The sequence below is a fragment of the Mauremys reevesii genome, linkage group 5, assembly GCF_016161935.1.
Source record: "Mauremys reevesii isolate NIE-2019 linkage group 5, ASM1616193v1, whole genome shotgun sequence".
In the NCBI taxonomy this organism is placed as follows: Eukaryota; Metazoa; Chordata; order Testudines; family Geoemydidae; genus Mauremys; species Mauremys reevesii.
Genome location: NC_052627.1, coordinates 119,372,977 through 119,392,651, shown reverse-complemented (window position 1 = coordinate 119,392,651; position 19,675 = coordinate 119,372,977). Strand labels below are relative to the sequence as shown.

The 19,675-nt window shown below is 42.8% G+C and overlaps 1 long non-coding RNA gene across 3 annotated transcripts in view; it reads left to right on the top strand.

Moving 5' to 3' along the window:
- The window catches only part of LOC120405785, a 38,754-nt gene extending 20,164 nt beyond the window's left edge, over positions 1-18,590 (top strand). For all 3 annotated transcript variants that reach the window (XR_005598872.1, XR_005598873.1, XR_005598869.1), the window contains one exon: positions 18,422-18,590. This is a non-coding gene — a long non-coding RNA (uncharacterized LOC120405785). The remainder of the gene's footprint in view (positions 1-18,421) is intronic.
- Positions 18,591-19,675: the final 1,085 nt, after the last annotated feature.

Sequence of the window (19,675 nt, the reverse complement as noted above, 5' to 3'; positions counted from 1 at the left end):
CATGTTGGAGCTGTGTGAGAGGTATTGGGGAATGTGTCTCCAAGGGGTGAGCTTCCTAGACCGAGAGGTGGGATACTTTGAAGCTGTTATAGTTATGTATAGCCATTTAAAACTGGATACTGAATGAAGCAGATCTCTTGCAAACCCTCTAAGCAGTGAGTGATCATTGAACATTACATGGTACAGGAGTAAAAAGAAACTAAGGCCTGGTCTACACTAAGAAGGGGGTTCGAATTAGGGTACGCAAAAATCAGCCGCGTGAATAAGCTGCCTGAAAAATGCCTAGTTTCGAACTACTCACCTCCCAGCAGGCGGCGGCGGAACGCTCTCGCCCGCTCCCTCTCCACCAACTCCTTCTGCCGAGGTGGAGTACCGAGTTTGATCATGGCTTTCGAAGTTCACTATATCTAGATCCAGATCATAGAGATAGTTCAAAAAAAAAAAAGTCTCTCTCCGAAACCGGGCGGGTAAGTGTAGTAGAGACTAAGAAAAATGCCCTGAGTGGAAGAATTAAGCAATTAAAAGCCCCATCATGATTGAAACTCTTGGAAACGTGGAAAACAACTTATCATCTTCATCATAGCAAATTCCAGAGGGGCATAATTTCTTTGCAAATACAGCATAAGCTGGCTTGCCCTCTGGCAAAGTGCATAAGGTGGCCTGGTCATATATTCTGTTTATTCCATCACTGGCAATCATAGGGTGCCACTGAAGCTTTTGACTCCCACACATGATTGCCGTAACTGTACAAAATAAGGCAAACAAAAATAAAAAATAAAAAGGGTTAAACATTTGAATAAACAAGTTATTACCTTGTTTAAAGCTTTTATCATACATTGATAAAAAATATTAATATTTGCCAAATTTATTGTATTAATTTAGTCACAAGGAATTTTGCATTACTTTATGTTTAACATTATTTTAAAACTCTGCTATATGGAAATAAGAAAAGCCCATGTTTCAAATATTAGTGAGTGGTTAGGATTAGAAGCAGAGTGTGCATTTCTGTTGCTTGGCAACCATATCTTCAAGAAAGTTAGGAATAATTCCAGCTGTTCCATTCCTGAAGGGTTAAAATAATTAATTTACTGGATTTATTTAAAGTAAAGTTTTTACCTTGTTTTCTTTTTGTTTCTTGTTTTGTTCTGTTTTCAATTACTTTTCTTTTGGAGGTTTCTGTAAAAATTATAACTTTTGAAACAAAGAGAGAGAGAGACGAAGTGAGGAGAGGCGGTAGAAAGGGTTGCTGTCTGCAGTACCACAAGGGCCAAAGTACAACAACAGATTGGAAAAGAATTGTTATGCTTGGCTATAAAGTTCTGTTATATGCATACATACTATACATATATGCCCATATACACTACAAATATATATGCCATATTTATATTATTCATATATATTAATTATTTGGGAGTACCTCTAAGGTTCAATCATAATACTACATTCCTCAGTCATGGTCCCGGGCCTAACATTCCCAGGCCTGCCATAAGGGACTAAAAAATAATTGGATAATAAAATCTGTCTATCAGTCGTACGTGGGAATGTGCAGACTAAAAAGACAGATGGGGCATGAGTGTATGGATGGTAAAATAAGATAACCACATAACAGTATTTAGCCCACTGGGTTATCTTTAGTCCATGCATTATGCTTTTCCGGGATGATGGGTAAACATCCTCCCCATAAAAAGACAAAAAGTGGGGGAATGTAGTAAGATGAGGCCCTGAAACATAATCCCTTATATCAGAGGCCTGGTAAGAGGCTTAAGGCCTGAACTAAAGTAATGGTCAAGACTTTGCTAACATAAAGCAAAGTTAAGCTATGAGCCAGAGGCAGGCCCTGATCACAGAAGCTGGCAAGGAAAGGACTGATGCTGCAAAAAGATACATACCTAAATGGTACTGGACACTAGATATCAGAACACTAGGGTGACCAGATGTCCTGATTTTATAGGGACAGTCCTGATTTTTGGGTCTTTTTCTTATATAGGTTCCTATTACCCCCCACTCCCTGTCCCGATTTTTCACATTTGCTGTCTGGTCACCCTACAGAACACTCCAATACTTGCACATTCCACACACACAACAAGGAACAAGCTGACCCATCCTAAAGACAGGGACAAAAGGATAATATGATGGATAGAGTTGTTTTGTTCAAACCAACATGTACAAGGTGAGAGGCGGCACCTTGCTATGTAGAAGGGTTGCACCTCAATACGTTAGGAGTGATGTGTAACTTGTTTGTACCTGTGTATAAGAATGCATCCCTTTGTCCGGCCTAGGGGGCAGTGGAGTGTCCTGCCACTGACTGAGCCGGTCCATTGTCAGGGGGCACATATTCGTAGCATGTCCCTGTAGAGTCTGCTGGAAACTATTACTGTGCTTCATTTGACAATAAACCTGGCTAGGTGCCTTTGTATCTTATCGGAGTCTGTGGTCATTGGGGGGTTCTCTTGGGGTCTGCTGTGCCAGCGATCTGTAGAGCCAGGGCAGCACATAGAGGGAACACACGCACACAGCCGACAGTTGTCAACATTGAACAGAACAGAGCACCATACTGGTGGCGTCTGACAACAGCAGCAGCTTAGTTCCCTCACAGAGTTTAGTGAATAGCCAAGAGGGGGAATTCAGTGGGAACCTGTGACAATTATAGTTACTAGTTTCTGTGAGAATGGGTCTTGAATGGGTCCTGTTCTGTAACTGCATCACATGCAACTCCCATTAAAGTCAATGAGATGCACTATCATCCTTACACATAGTTGCAGAATCAGGCATAATACGACTATTGAAGTTTTTGTAAGGAGTGTGCACATCATAGTTTCTTTGTGTCTACTCAGAGGAGATGCTGGTTTTTCTGCAGGTTGACTGAAATATTTAGACATGCTGTTAGTTCATGTTTAACAAGATTATACACACTCTGACTTACTGGGTGAAATACATTCTATTCCAGGAAGATGTTTTATCTGTCATTTTAAACCATGTGGATGGCTATTGACCAGCCCAACATTTTTAGAAAATGAAACAGAATCTTCCTGCCATCTTTCAGTTCCTGTGAACTGTCCAAGAAGTGTCTCAGCTTGCAAAAACAGCTGTGAATGTGACAAATAATGACCACAGGCCTCAGTTCATTGCTCACTTTTGTGGGCAACCCCCAAAAAGTTTCAAAATGGTATGTTTCCTGTAAACCCAAAGGAAGTTCAGTGTGGAAGTTCACTCTTGCTGTGGTGTGAGTACCCAAATGGTTGATTTGGCTTGAAAAGAGAAGTGTGTTTTGAGCATTATTGATTTTCAGAAGTGCCATGTCAGTGGACGGCAAAGAGTATGATTCCAGAAGGGAGTGGGTGGTAGCGGGGAGTGGGAAGTCAGAAAACAATACAAATGAATAACTGGTAGCAGTAACAGCACTTGTCAGCACTTTACAAAAGTAAGTAAGCATTATTACCCCATTTTATGATGGAAAACTGTGGTACAGAGAGGTGAAATGATTTGCCCAAGGCAGAATGTAATAATCACGGTAATCAAAACGAATGTTGCACATGTTTCGAACCCGAACTTTTTACAAAGGGGTCTTCAACTGAGAAGAGGTAATGCTTGAGCTATAAAAAGCAAACAAAAAGTCTGTGGCAGGAAACTCAAATATATGAAACAGTTGTATATACGTAACTTCACATAGTTCAGAAGGCCTTTACCAATTCTGACTAGCGGAAAAATCGGGGTTTTCAAAAATCAGAAAAGAACAACCAGGGATAAGAGGACAGGGTAAATAATAGCAACATGCTTCTTTGCCAGATGCTAAGCTCTGAGAGTTTACTTAATAATATCTGAAAATGGGGCTAGTCAAGCCAACAGGGTCAGGCTTGAGAAGTTTTGTTAAGGTATGCTGGCCTCCGTAAACTTTTTGGTATTAACCTCTCTATACTCAGCAGCCTGAATTCGGGTTAGGACACCATGGTATACAAAATTGCATTTCATTTATGTTCATGAATAATACTGTAGGAATTGAGAAACCACATGTGACCTGGGAGATAACTCTAGTTAACTAACGAACACTACTCCTCCATCAATGCTTTGTGAAATATGTTCAATAAATCATATAAGCAGCAAAGTCTGAAGCATTTCTTTCAAGTACTACGGCTTAAGAATTGTAACCATTTTAATAGGATTTACTCAACACAACAAAAACCTCATGCTTAGTTTTATTCCAAAAAGGTATTAAATTAGAGAAAAAAACTCTAGAATGTTCATCAGGAATAAAGAGCCCTGTTCCTCCACATCTTATTTTCTTCCATATACAAAGACAAATCAAAGTCTCTACCCCAGTTTTTACATAAATACTTGGGAACCAGATCAATCCTTGCAGAACTGTTCAGGTGAGAAGAGTGTTGAGAAATGCTCTGATCCAGAGAAAGGATCAGAGCATTTCTCAACACTCTGCTGCTTACCTCTGCCAAGTCTTAAAGGTGAATCTGTAGTCTCTCATGACGCATATCCAATTCTGCAGAGATCTGGTCATAATCGTATGGATATTTGCCCCTTGTCCATACCCGAGAAGAAAATGTTACTCATCACTATCTGTGTGAAGTATCCCAGTCTAAAGCTTTCCTAGAAAGGGTCCAATAACTTGGCAGAGGCCAAGTGTAGCTGTAGATGGCACTTCACCAGCTTCTCAATTACTTTGCCCCAAAATGGGAGTCAGACACTAGGCAATAGTTAGCAAGATCATTTGGGTCAGGTGATGATTGTTGAGTTATGGCTGGATTGTTGTGTGTGTTAGGGTAGGGTATATACTGTTCTTTTCAACGGAAGTGTTGACAATCCCTGTTAACAGAAAGAGGAGGCACTCTTTACTGTATTTCACCAGCCAGGAACCGCATGGTTCAGGGTTGCAAATGGTGGCTTGAATAATGTTCAATGCTTGTGGGACTTGCTGTTGTGTGAACATGTCACATTTTTAGAAAGGTATGTCATTTGCACAGCAAGCCATTCCTGGAAGCCAAATGGGCCATCCTAAATTCAAGGGATATTTTCTGAGAACTAGGCTGGTAATTCTTTCCCATGAGAGGTGCTGTATCCTGAAACTGAATGGAAAATTTCTGGGTAACAATGTGGGTTTTCAGCCTGGTTTCAGTGGTTTTCAGTTCTTCTGGTCTTAATGGTCACTGTGGTGAAGGAGAAAAAGGATCTCTTGTGTCTTCCATGGTGGTAGTCTAGGGGCTGCAAGATTTCCCTGTGCACACTAAAGTTTGCAAAGCACTTTGAGACCAAGTGGAAGGCAAGACACAAGTGCAAAGTAGTATTATTATGGATCCCAATCATTGTATTATTGCTGTAATTCGTTAGACCTTGAAGACATAGCATACGTGTTCAGGACTGAACTGACCGTGGGAAAAAGTGGAACAGACGTTGAACTGAGGCATGTGGGTGAGCAGATATTAAAGTTAGTAACAATAAGACAGGCCCACAAGCAGCCAAATGTGTTTTTATGACTGCATCTTAACCATAACATTTGTGTTTAACTTGTACTGTCTCTGAGTCCCACTATACCATTCTCAGGTTCATCAAAAGGAAAAGCATCCTTGATAAAGCCCAGGACCTAAATGTCAGCTATCTGTTTCCCTTTTGCCATATTAAATTAACATATCCATAACTACAAATGATTTTATTTCCTTCCTAGCAAACAACAGGAGCTGTTGAGCACACATATGCATCACTCTGTTTTTATTTTTGATAACTCATTTGCAGCCATAAGAGAGAATAATTTCTCATAGAGTGCACCATTATGAGGTGTTGCTGAGCTGTGTCAGTCCCAGAATATTAAAGACGAGGTGGGTGAGGTAATATCTTTTATTGGACCAACTCGAAAGCTTGTCTCTCTCACCAAGAGAAGTTGATCCAATAAAAAGTACTACCTGGTTCACCTTGTCTCTGCATCATTAAAGGAACATATAAGAAATCTTGCAATATTTCATCCCCTTTGAAAAACTGATGCTTTTCGATTTTGTATCTTGTTCATAGAAAGTTTTATTGAAGAATTCTAAGGGCTCTGATTGTAAACACCTGAATTTAGTGGAGAATGGATGGCATGTGGAAAATAGAGCTTTTTACTTCTATGACATCTACTTCAAATCCAAGCAAAATCAGTAATGTCCGCTGCAAAAAAACCACCACCACATCTGACACCCTTGATTGGGATTCTCAGCAGAGATCATCATCATGGCAAATCCCAAAGGGACTTGGCCTCCTGACAAACTGAGTGCCGCCCACATCAGTCTCTGGGTAGGGTGCTTAAGGAGCTCTGATTTTATATTCAGTTTATGTCTATCACTGGCAATCTTGTTGCGCCACCAAAGCTTTTGATGCCCATGTGATCAATGGCCACGTAGCGGCATTCCTAGGTACACACCTTTGGAATTCATTAGTCTTCCATTCTAATGATATGTCCATACCAAGAAAATTGCCGAAATCAGACCAACGCTGATGGAGGCAGTTTATGGGTTTGGCTTTGAATATCCTCATTTCTGATATTATCCTGCCACTTGATATAGAGCAGCTGACAAAGACAACAAGAATTGAAAACATCAATCCTGTGTTCTTCAGCCTTCCTCAGTGCCTTCGTTTGACTTCCATATGATAGAGTTGGTATAACTATGGTTCTATCGACCTGCAACTTCAGAGCAAACTTGATGTCATGAGATCCCTACACAGGCCACTGAAGGGCTCAAAATATGGCACCAGCTGCTGCTAAATGATTGCCCATGTCTTTCAAGCATCCACCAGCACTGTCTGTAATGCTGCCCAAATATTTGACAGCTGCTACCTGCCCCATGTCCCATCCAGATAGGTTAATATTGAGCTGTTTGTAGTCTGGAGCTGGAGACTACTTCATGGTAACGGCCAGGGACCTAGGGCAAGTCTACATTTAAAACACTGCATCAGCACTGATGCAGCTGCACTGCTGTAGTGCTTTAATGAAGATGCTCTATGCCGACAAGAGAGAGCTCTCCTGCCAACATGTTGCTGTCTACAAGAGGGGTTAGGTTGGTATAAGTTCCAGCAAGTTCTTGGAATGTATTGGAGACAGCTTTTTAATTCAGAAGGTGGAGAAAGCTACTAGGGGGCAGGCTGTTCTAGATTTGATTTTGACAACTAGGAAGGAACTGGTTGAAAATTTGGAAGTGGAAGGCAGCTTAGGTGAAAGTGATCATGAAATGGTGGAGTTCATGTTTCTAAGGAATGGTAGGAAGGAAAACAGCACAATAATTATAATGGATTTCAAGAAGACAGACTTTAGCAAACTCAGGGCCGGGTAAACGGGGCCCACGCCCAGGGCACCATAGCCAGGGGGATGCCACAAGGGGCTCATCTCTTCTCTGGCCCCTCCCCAGCGCTGGGCCAGCAGGCTTCTCCCCAACCCCCTGGCCCCTCCCTCCCTCACTCCTCAGCTGGCTGTATGAGGGCTTCAGCTCTGCCCCAGCCCTGGGGAGGTCAGAGCGGCATGGCTGGGGCCGGTCACTGGCGGCGCGGCCCACCACCTGCTGCCCGGAGCAGAGCCAAGTCCCTCCCTGCCTGTGGTCCTGTGCTGCTCAGTCTGGGGCCAGGAGGAGTGAGTGGGGGGGTGGGGGGGAGCCGGGCTGAGCGGTGGGGGAGAGGAGGGAGGGGGGACTTAAAGTGACAGTGCACTCACTGTCTCTCAAACTTCCTTAACACACACAGATTCTCACACCCACATACACTCTGTCTCTTACAGTCCCCCAATGCAAATTGTCTCTCACACACACAGTCTCACAGTCCCCAACACACACACTGTCTCTCACACAATCCCACAACACACAGTCACACACACACACTGTCTCTCTCACACACAGACTGGCTTTCATACCCACATAGACTCTGCCTCTCACAGTCCCCCAACACAGATTGTCACACTCCACAACACACACTCTATCTCTCACACAATCACCCAACACACAGTCTCACACACACACACACACACACACACACAGAGTCTCTCTCACACAGACTGGCGCTCACACCCACATACACACTGCCTCTCACAGTCCCCCAACACAGATTGTCTCTCACACTCTCCTCACACTCCTCAACACACACTCTATCGCACAATCCCACAACACACAGTCACACACTGTCTCTCTATCTGTCTCCTCAAACACACACACACTTTCTGTCATGCACACACACACGCTTGTATTATTACTGTTGTTACTACTGCTTGGTACTTCCTGTCAAAATGCTTGTGGTGAGCCAGGAGTGGCTAGGGGCTGCAGGAGGGCTGTGGGCTCAGCAAGATGTAGCCCCCATGTGACAGCACAAAACCTGCCTTGAGCCGCAAGCCAAGCACCAGGCACCACAAGCCACCGCAGCAGCACAGAAGCAAGTGAGGTAATACACCATATACCATGCCACCCTTACTTCTGCACTTCTGCTGACAGTGGCCTAGGAATTTGCTAGTTGTAGCAGTTACTCATTGTGACATTATCAGATTAAAACATGACCACATAAATCATTGTTGCAACTACTGCTATATATTTACAACAAACCTTGTACAAAATGTGGCATGTAAGATGTCTATGAAAAGGTTATGATTTCTCAATATGTTTATGCTATTTGTGTACATGTATCATTTTTGTATTTGAAGTTATGATTATTGGCTCTATACCTGTATTTCAAATGTTTGTTCCTAGGGTAACGCCCACAAGGTAGTTAGCCAGCACATCTTGAAGGGACTAGTCAAAGTAAGTGGCTCATCAAGGGACACTTAACTCAATGGATCATGGAAGACACCCATTGAATGGACTTTCCTATAGACTTTCCATATGAAATATAAGTAATGGCCCGGAGGTGATAGCGGAGGTGCGGGAGGGGATGAGGGGAGGCCAGGGAGCCTGTAGGAGACAGGGGTGATGGTGGGAGAGAGAATGGGAGGCACCAAAATACAAGTTCACCCAGGGCACCATTTTCACTAAGGCCGGCCCTGGTTGGTAGGTAAGATCCCATGGGAAGCAAGTCTAACGGGGAAGAACAGTTCAAGAGTGTTTGCAGTTTTTCAGAGACATTATTAAAGTCACAAGAGCAAACTATCCCATTGCATAGGAAGTATAGGAAATATGGCAAGAGGCCACCACTGGCTTAAACAGGAGATCTTTAATTATTTGAAATGCAAAAAAGATTTGTAGATTCATAGATTCTAGGACTGAAAGGGACCTTGAGAGGTCATCAAGTCCAGTCCCCTGCCCTCACAGCAGGACCAAATACTGTCTAGACCATCCCTGATAGACATTTATCTAACCTACTCTTAAATATCTCCAGAGATGGAGATTCCACAACCTACCTAGGCAATTTATTCCAGTGTTTAACCACCCTGACAGTTAGGAACTTTTTCCTAATGTCCAACCTAAACCTCCCTTGCTGCAGTTTAGGCCCATTGCTTCTTGTTCTATCCTTAGAGTTAAGGTGAACAAGTTTTCTCCCTCCTCCTTATGACACCCTTTTAGATACCTGAAAACTGCTATCATGTCCCCTCTCAGTCTTCTCTTTTCCAAACTAAACAAACCCAATTCTTTCAGCCTTCCTTCATAGGTCATGTTCTCTAGACCTTTAATCATTCTTGTTGCTCTTCTCTGGACCCTCTCCAATTTCTCCAAATCCAAGTTCTACACAAAGTGGAAACCAGGTCAAATTACAAAGGATAATATAAACAAATAACACAAATATGTAGGGACAAAATTAGAAAGGTCAAGGCACAAAACAAAATTAAACTAACTAGAGACATAAAGGATAACCAGAAAACATTCTACAAATACATTATAGAAGCAAGAGGAGAGCCAAGGGCAGGGTAGGCCCTTTACTCAAGGGGGTAGGAGGAACAATAACAAAAAATGTGGAAATGGCAGAAGTGCTAAATGACTTTTTTGTTTCAGTTTTCACCAAGACGTTTAGTAGCAATTGGGCATCTAACACAGCCAATGCCAGTGAAAATGAAGTAGGATCAGAGACTAAAATAGGGAAAGAACAAGTTAAAATGTACACAAGTTAGATGTCTTCAAGCACCAGGAACTGATGAAATACATCCTAGAATACTCAACAAGCTGACTGAGGAGATATCTGAGCCATTAGCGATTATCTTTAAAAAGTCATGGAAGACGGGAGAGATTCCAGAGGACCGGAAAGGGCAAATATAGTGCCAATCTATAAAAAGAGAAATAAGAACAGCCAGGGGAATTACAGATAAATCAGCTTAATTTCAGCATCCGGAACGATAACGGAGATAATAAGGTGATAAGTAACAGTCAGTATGGATTTATCAAGAACAAATTGTGTCAAACCAACCTAATAGCTTTCTTTGACAGGGCAGCAAGCCTTGTGGATGGGGGAAACAATAGATGTGGTATATCTTGACTTTAGTAAGTCTTTTGATACTATCTCACATAACCTTCTCATAAACAAACTACAGAAATACTACCTAAATTGAGTTACTACAAGTTGGATGCATAACTGGTTGGAAAACCGTTCCCAGAGAGTAGTTATCAGTAGTTCACAGTCAAGCTGGAAGGGCATATTGAGTGGGGTCCCACAGGGATCAGTTCTGGGTTTGCTTCTATTCAATATCTTCACCAATGATTTAGATAATGGCATAGAGAGCACACTTATAAAGTCTACTGACGATTCCAAGCTGGGAGGTGTTGCAAGTGCTTTGGAGGATAGGATTAAAATTTAAAATGATCTGGACAAACTGGAGAAATGGTCTGAAGTAAATAGGATGAAATTCAATAAGGACAAATGCAAAGTACTTAGCTTAGGAAGGAACAATCAGTTGCACACATACAAAATGGGAAATGGCTGCCTAGAAAGGAGTACTGCAGAAAGGGATCTGGGGGTCATAGTGGACCACAAGCTAAAATGAGTCAACAGTGTACTACTGTTGCAAAAAAAGCAAACATCATTCTGGGATGTATTAGCAGGAGTGTTGTAAGCAAGACAGTAGAAGTAATTCTTCCGCTCTACTCTACACTAGTAAGCCCTCAACTGAAGTATTGTGTCCAGTTCTGGGCGTCACATTTTAGGACAGATGTGGACAAATTGGAGAAAGTCTAGAGACAAATAACAAAAATGATTAAAGGTCTAAGAAGCATGACCTATGAGGGAAGATTGGAAAAATTGGACTTGCCTAGTGTGGAAAAGAGAAAATTAAGAGAGTTTTCAAATATATAAAAGGTTGTTACAGGGAGGCGAGAGAAAAATTGTTCTCCTTAACCTCTGAGGATAGGACAAGGAGCAATGGGCTTAAATTGCAGCAAGGGCAGTTTAGGTTGGACATTAGGAAAAACTTCCTATCTGTCAGGGTGGTTAAGCACTGGAATAAATTGCCTAGGGAGGTTTTGGAATCTTCATCATTGGAAATTTTTAAGAGCAGGTTAGACAAACACCTGTCAGGGATGGTCTAGATCAGGGGTTCCCAAACTTGGTTCGCAGCTTGTTCAGGGTAAGCCGCTGGCGGGCCACGAGACGCTTTGTTTACCTGCCTGGGAGCACAGGAAACTTTTTCCTGTGCACTTGTTATACACTGGAAGGAAAGGCCACCATGCTATATTTTTCACTGCTATAGCATTTGACAAACGTTAAGGAATTAATCTCACTGAACTCCTGTGAGGTAAGGAGGTAGGTGCTGTTATCCCTACTTTAGCCAGAGAAGCTGAAGCATCAGAAAAGTGACTTGCATCAAAGTCACGCAGGAAGTCTGTGGAAGAACCAGAAATAGAACCAAGGCGTATTGATGCCTCATCTTGTGTTTGTCTTTCCACCAACACTACAAGATCCTGTGTGAGACTTGAGTACCCATGCCCAAGGGCTTCCCCTACCACTTTAAAAACACTCTGTAAATTGCTGCACAGACTTACAGCTTAAACCTGTAGTTCAGTTTAGGACTCAAAGGAATCTCTTTTCTTCTTTGGCTTCACAGGGGTGCACAATTCCCCCTTAACACCTCTTGAGAGTTAATCATGTACATAGACACCTGCACATTAATCTGAAAATAGAGGACAATATATTTCTATATTGTGGCATTTGGTCTCTCAGTTGAACTTATTTGTTCTGAACACTATTTTCCAAGGTGTTCTCTGCACTCAGGATGTCTGAAATTCTCTCATCGTTGCTAGCACTGCTGGGGCTCCACCGGTGCTAGAACAATCCTAGTTTCAGAGAAATTTCATTATGAGCAAGGAATGTGAGTCTGAAATTGATTCTTAGTCATAGACATTTGAAAATTAACCGGATGCTCAGCGTTTCTCATTTGTATATCATTGCAAAGCAGAAGTACTTTCCCCTCTTATGCATGACTGTGCGATCATGTGATCACCATTCTGAAGTAGGCTGCTGACACTGAACTTTAGAACAGCTCTTGTTTACTCACATTCAGGTGATGATGGCAGAAAAATCCAGGTTCGTAGTAAGACTGAAACAATTAATGATTCTTGACAGTGAGTCAGAACAAACAAGGGTCAAAGGTAGCATTAAAAATAAAATACTAGGAGATGAATGAAAGTTAGATTTCAACGTTATTATTTCTTCCAAAAAAAGCAAGTTACAGTTGTAAGAGTTTGTTAAAATAGTGATGTGACCATACTAGAAACAAACCTCTACTAGGGAGGTTGTGGAATCCCTGTTATTGGAGGTTTTAAAAAACAGGTTAGACAAACATCTATCAGGAATAGTCTGGGTATACTGTACTTAATCCTGCCAGAGCATAGGAGGATGGACTAGATGAACTCTTGAGGTCCTTTCCAGCCCTCCATTCCTATATGATTCACTTTTAATTATATTTACATTTGATTACAAAACATTTTGTGTTAAATTAGTGTTTGTGAAGGACTCCAAATGAACAGTCTTGGGGACTGCTTACATTTAGCCACAGAATAGTGGCAGTGTAAGCTTCCCCATACAGCTACGTAAATTTATATCAAATCTGAACTGACAGAACCGCCTCTGTGATAGAAAGTTCAGTCTATATCAGGAATCAGCAACCTCTGGCACCCAGCTCGCCAGGGTAAGCACCCTGGTGGGCCGGGCCAGTTTGTTTACCTGCCGCGTTGGCAGGTTCGCCATCCCAAGCCAATGGGGGCAGCAGGAGCGGTGCAGGCAAGGGATGTGCTGGCCGCGGCTTCCCGCCACCCCCATTGGCCTGGGACAGTGAACCGCAGCCAGCGGGAGCTGCGGTCGGCTGAACCTGCCGATGCGGCAGATAAACAAACTGGCCTGGCCCGCCAGAGTGCTTAGCCTGGCGAGCCACGTGCCAGAGGTTGCCGACCCCTGGTCTATATGGTAGATTCAGTCTTTTGTCTCTCTTCTAGGAGTACCAATTAGAGTTGTATTGGGATGGTGTTTTTTGTGTCTCATGGTGATGGCAGACCATCTCCCTAGACCATGACTCCCCTAGTGGACAGAGCACTGGCTAGCCATACCACCTAGTGGTCAAGCCTGTGGTTGATGGTAGCACCTCGTGGGTTTAAGACTGAAGGCTGGCAGTAGTGCCTATTGGGTTCAAATGCAGGGTTGGCAGTAAGGGAACCCAGCCCTTCCATTCCTCTAGGTTCCAAGCCAGGGCCCTTGGGCAAATAGTTCAGGTGTGTGACCAGAACCAGGATATCACCCAGCCTACTCCCTGGGTTACTTTCTACTGTGTCCATGCTCCTCCAGAGGCACTGGGAAGGCCTGGCTAACGGCCCACAAGAAAGGGTCAGAAGGTTCCCTCCCCACTCACAAGCAGACATTCTTCTGTCTCTTCTGCAGTGGCTTGCTGCTCTGAGTTGACATCTGCTTCAGGACGGTGTGGGGCACCTTCTGGATTTCTGCAGGAGTTAGTACAAATCTGCTTCCTTGCATTGACCACCCTGACTCAGCTGTACTGCAGCCCTTTAGCTCCACCTCCATTGACAGCATGCCCAGCAGGCATGGCTGGGCGGATCCTCCTGTGACCAGAGCTGCTCTTTAACCTCCTGTTCCCTAATGTGGGGTTTGTACATGCCATCACACACCCCTCCCCATCAATCTGAGACCTGCAGGACTGTCATCTGCCCTCTATTCCCCTCCATCTTGAGAAAAGAAATTTTTATTCTAGTGTGTCTTCCCTTGATGATGGAATGCCATGAAATCATAGGGTTGTAGGGAAAGGTAGCCCCTCAAGATCCGGGCATTGGTATCCTTCATGGAATTCAGCCAATGGAGAGGGGCATAGTCCTTGACTAGTAGGATGGGCTCCCAGTAAATATTAATGTAGCTCATCTACGACCCACTTCACACCCAGGGCTTCCTTTTTGATGGTTGAGTAGGTTACTTCCCGAGGGAACAGCTTTCTACTCTTTTAAAGGAGTGGGTGTGCTTTGCCATCAGCGTTCTGGGATAGCACTGCCTCAAGGTCCATATCCAAAGTGTCTTGCCTGTAGGATGAACTGTTTCAAGAAGTCAGGGTGGAAAAGGACAGGCTTGTGGGTTAGACAGTTCTTCAAGTCTTTGCATGCACTGTCGCAAGCGTCTGTCCATTTGACCTTTCTGGGGGCTACTGTCCTTTACCAAGTCTGCAATTGTGGCAAAGTCTGGTACAAACCACTTGTAATAGCCAGCCAAGCCCAGGAACTGTTGTACTTCCTTCTTGGTCAGCAGTACTGGGCAGTTTGCTAGTGCCTAAACTTTGTCAATCAGTGGGTACAGACAGCCTTTCCCCACAGTGTACATGAGGTGCTTCACTTCACATATTCCTGGCTGACACTTTAGGAGGCTAATGTGGTATAGCTGTGTCTCCTTTTGCTTCTGCACCCTTTTAAGCTCCACCTCCATTGAGAGCACACCCCGAAGGCTGGGTGTAGCTGCCTGTGACCAGAGCTGCTCATGAACACCCTGTTCCTCAGTGTGGGGTTTGTACACCCCATCACAACACTGGTAACCGAACTGAGACCACCAAACTCTTTTCATATAAGCCGCCCCCTGTCAATACATGGCAACATCTCTTAGTCTACCTGTTATCAACCTGGGCTGGATTTGAACTAGTGTTCAGAGATGAAAGATTCTGGATCTCATTACTAGTCCCCTACACCAACCTGCCTTAAAAAGCTTCAGTGAGGGAAATTGAAGCTGGAAGCTTCCAGTTATTATTTGTATTCCAGTAATGTCTAGGCACACTAATCAATTTAATCAAGGATCAGAGCTTGATTGTCCTGGGTGTGGTATAAACATAATAAAAAGATGGTCCCTGCCCCCAGAGAGCTAGGTACCAGGAGCAAGCATTGCTAAATACAGTTTTGGAAGAGCATGGGGCAGTTTTAAGCCTATTCCCCATGGGAAGTTGCCTCAGAAGATACAAAAGGCAGGAAAATCATAGTAGGGGTTATCAGAAGAGATATGAGCAGGAAGAGACAATTCCAAATAAATTATTCACAAACAGGAAACCTGGCTTTTGCTATTTACTTGCATCAAAAGGTTTTTGTTATTTACAACAACATTTAGAGTTGTTTTCCATTATGTGATTCTCAGTGACAGAAAAAAACAACAAGGAGGTCTTGTGGCACCTTAGAGACTAACCAATTTATCTGGGCATAAGCTTTCATGGGCTACAGCCCACTTCATCGGCTGCATGGAGTGGAATATACAGTAGCAGGTGTATATATACATACAGAGTACATGAAAAGATGGGAGTTGCCTTACCAAGTGGGTGGGGGTGTCAGTCTAATGAGACAATTCAATTAACAGTAGAATACCAAGGGAGGTAAAATCACTTTTGTAGTAATAATGAGAGTGGCCCATTTCAAACAGTTGACAAGAAGGTGTGAATAACAGTAGGGGAAATTAATATGGTAAAATTAGTTTTCGTAATGACGCATCCACTCCAAACTAAAACCTCTCCAGTGCATCATCAAGGATCTACAACCTATCCTGAAGGACAATCCCTCACTCTCACAGACCATGGGAGACAGGCCAGTCCTCGCCTACAGACAGCCCCCCATCCTGAAGCAAATACTCACCAGCAATTATACACCACACAACAAAAACACAAACCCTGCAACAAACCCTGGTGCCAACTCTGTCTGCATATCTATTCAAGAGACACCAGCATAGGACCTAACCACATCAGCCACACCATCAGGGGCTTGTTCACCTGCGCATCTACCAATGTGATATATGCCATTATGTGCCAGCATTGCCTCTCTGCCACATACATTGGCCAAACCAGACAGTCTCTACGCAAAAGAACTCTGACATCAGGAATTATAACATTCAGAAACCAGTAGAACACTTCAATCTCCCTGGTCACTCAATAACAGACTTAAAAGTGGCAATTCTTCAACAAAAAAACTTCAAAAACAGACTCCAACATGAAACTGCAGAACTGGAATGAATTTGCAAACTGGACATCATCAAACTAGGCCTGAATAAAGACTGGGAGTGGATGGGTCATTACAAAAACTAATTTTACCACACTAATTTCCCCCTACTGTTACTCACACCTTCTTGTCAACTGTTTGAAATGGGCCACCCTCATTACCACTACAAAAGTGATTTTTCATAAGAACGGCCGTACCGGGTCAGACCAAAGGTCCATCTAGCCCAGTATCTGTCTACCGACAGTGGCCAATGCCAGGTGCCCCAGAGGGAGTGAACCTAACAGGCAATGATCAAGTGATCTCTCTCCTGCCATCCATCTCCATCCTCTGACAAACAGAGGCTAGGGACACCATTCCTTACCCATCCTGGCTAATAGCCATTTATGGACTTAACCACCATGAATTTATCCAGTTCTCTTTTAAATTTATCCAGTTCCTCCCTTGGTATTCTACTGTTAATTGAATTGTCCCGTTAGACTGATCCCCCACTTGGTAAGGCAACTCCCATCTTTTCATGTACTATATATATATATACCTGTTACTGTATTTTCCACTCCATGCATCTGATGAAGTAGGTTCTAGCCCACGAAAGCTTATGCCCAAATAAATTTCTTAGGCCTGGTCTACACTAAGGGCGGGGGTCGAACTAGGGTACACAAGTTCAGCTACACTCGAAGTACCCTAGTTCGACTTACTTAGCCGTCCAGACGCGGCGGGGTCGAACTCCGCAGCTCCAAGGTCGACTACGCCACCGCCGTTCGCGGTGGTGGAGTTCCGGAGTCGACCGGAGCGCGCGGGGAGTTCGAACTATCGCGTCTTGATTAGACACGATAGTTCGAACTCGGAGAAGTCGAACTCACCGCGTCGACCTGCGCGGTGAGTATGGACCTGCCCTGAGTCTCTAAGGTGCCACAAGGACTACTTGTTGTTTTTGTTGATACAGACTAACACGGCTACCACTCTGAAATCAGTGACAGAAAATACTCCAGGTACTTGAAGAAATGGAAATAATAAAATCCTGGAAATCTTTAGGCTTTTCTCTGAACTGCAAACAAAGAAAAAAATCAAACAAATTCTGAATGCAGTAATGCAAGAGGGACCAAATCATCTTTTACAGTAAAGTTTGTAAACATTTCCCCATTACTAATTGTTCCTTCTCTCTGTCTCACTTTCGTACTTTGGCTAATCTAAATAGGAGACTATGACATGTTCAGTTTTCAGTAAATTAAAAGGAAGTGCATGCAGTGAATTTACCAAGTCCATTAGCAGCACACCCCACACTTAAAACTGCTAATAGAACTACTTGCCCAATCTTTGCGAAAGGCCAAACTTCCTGAAGATTTTTCCAATGAATTCTAAAAATATCTGTGATCTGTTTAAAAAGTGTGTTTAGTACTATGCTTAATAAAATGCTGCTTAAAACAATGCAGATCCACCTCACAGTTAGATCCCCTTACCATCAAACATATGTTGTACGTAAACTGTCTGCAGACCTCCTTTTAGACTTCTTAAACACTGTTATTTTTCCTGATAATTGATTGTAGATTATAATGGTCATTTGGTATAGCTTACATGGCACCATTGGCATACATAGCAATTTATAAATGTGTTTATTATTAATAATAATAATAATTCTTAGCACTTTTTATTGCTAGACTTCAAAGTGCTTTTTGAGGCGAGTAAATGTTCTCGTCTTCATTTTATAGATAGGGAAACTGTGGGGAGCAGAGTGATTAAGGGGAAATTTGTAGCGAGATCAGCACAAAAACAGTGGTTTTTAAACAGAGATGAGCACAAGCTGAAAAGATCAATCTAGGTTCAATTCAATATTTTATCAAAGTTTAGATGTTTGAATCTGAACTTTTGGTTCAGATCATCTCTAAGGAAGGGCTTGAGAATCAAAATTGAGGTCCTCCATAATAGCTATTATCTGTAAAGAGAGATAATCCAGCTTTGCTGAGTAATAGTGTAAGGACAATAGCCGATTCTGATGAGATCATTCATTTCTCCACACTATTTCATGTGTTTTTCTCTAGAAAGAAGATTAAAGCAAGATCAAGAAAAAATGAAAAACTGATAAAACGGAGAATGTGCCCTCATGCAGGTTTCTTTTGTGTCATCAGTTTCCCATCACAAATGGTACATTTCTGTACACTGCCTCTTAGTTTCCTTCTTGATTACCAGTAAAGTCTAATGCATTTTCAGTGATGTTATTTACTGTAGCCTTTGTAGAAAAACTTCCAACCTCAAGCTGGAGAAAGAGGCAAACTGTGTGCCACTAGGTTCAGTTCTCTCTCTCATATGTCGTTTCCCAGGTCATTTCAAATAAGCATTACCTCTACGTCAGAGCCAGTTAACATAAGCTTACCATGGGAAAGCCATTGAAACTAAATTTATTGCTCAGCAGAGACCTTACCCGCACCCTGAAGATGATGTCCTTTCTCACAATTGCTCAGCTTTCTGTTTCTATCCTTCTAACTCTTTCATTTTCAGTCCTCTGCCATTTCCCTTCTGTGCTATTACTAACTTTAGTACCCAACATCCTGGCTATTAAAATTTAATATTAATTTATTTTTTAACAAAGAAAAAGACCCTGACTTCCGAGAATCCAGAAGCTGACCAAGATTATGCCACGGGCCAAGGGAGAAGTGACGTTATTTAAATAAATAAATAAAATCTCAATATCTCATCATCACCATCAATTTCAGTAAAAAAGTAGATCAGAGGAATGTAATACAACTGAGCAACAAATTAATACTGAAAAACTGAGTCATCTTTGTTCATAAATGGTATCTAGCTATCAGGTTTATCCTAAGCACCCTCCACAACAGTATCTAAGTGCTGACCAGGTAAATCAGATCTCTCACCGTGATGCTCATAGCTGAGCTCAGTGGTGCAGTTTCCTTGCTTTCCTTATGTCTAGCCAAAACAGGGAATTGCATGACAACAAATGGGCAGAGGCTCATTGTTGATAAAGATGAAGGTGATGCATATTGGCAGGGGGAACTGATGGGAGTTGTGGCTGTTTTACACACACACACACACACACACACACACACACACACACACACACACACACACACACACTCTACCTCTTCTCAAAACATTTTTGGATTCTTGCTGTATTTGGAATCCCAGGCAGTTCATACTGTACCATATGTCTCTCGTCTTCCGTGGTTAGTAAAGATGATGTAGCCTTTCCGTGCCAACATAGACATCCCCACAGTCATCCTTCGGACTGGAATACTGCAATGTGGTCTACTTGAGGCTATCCTGCAAGCGCTCTCCAA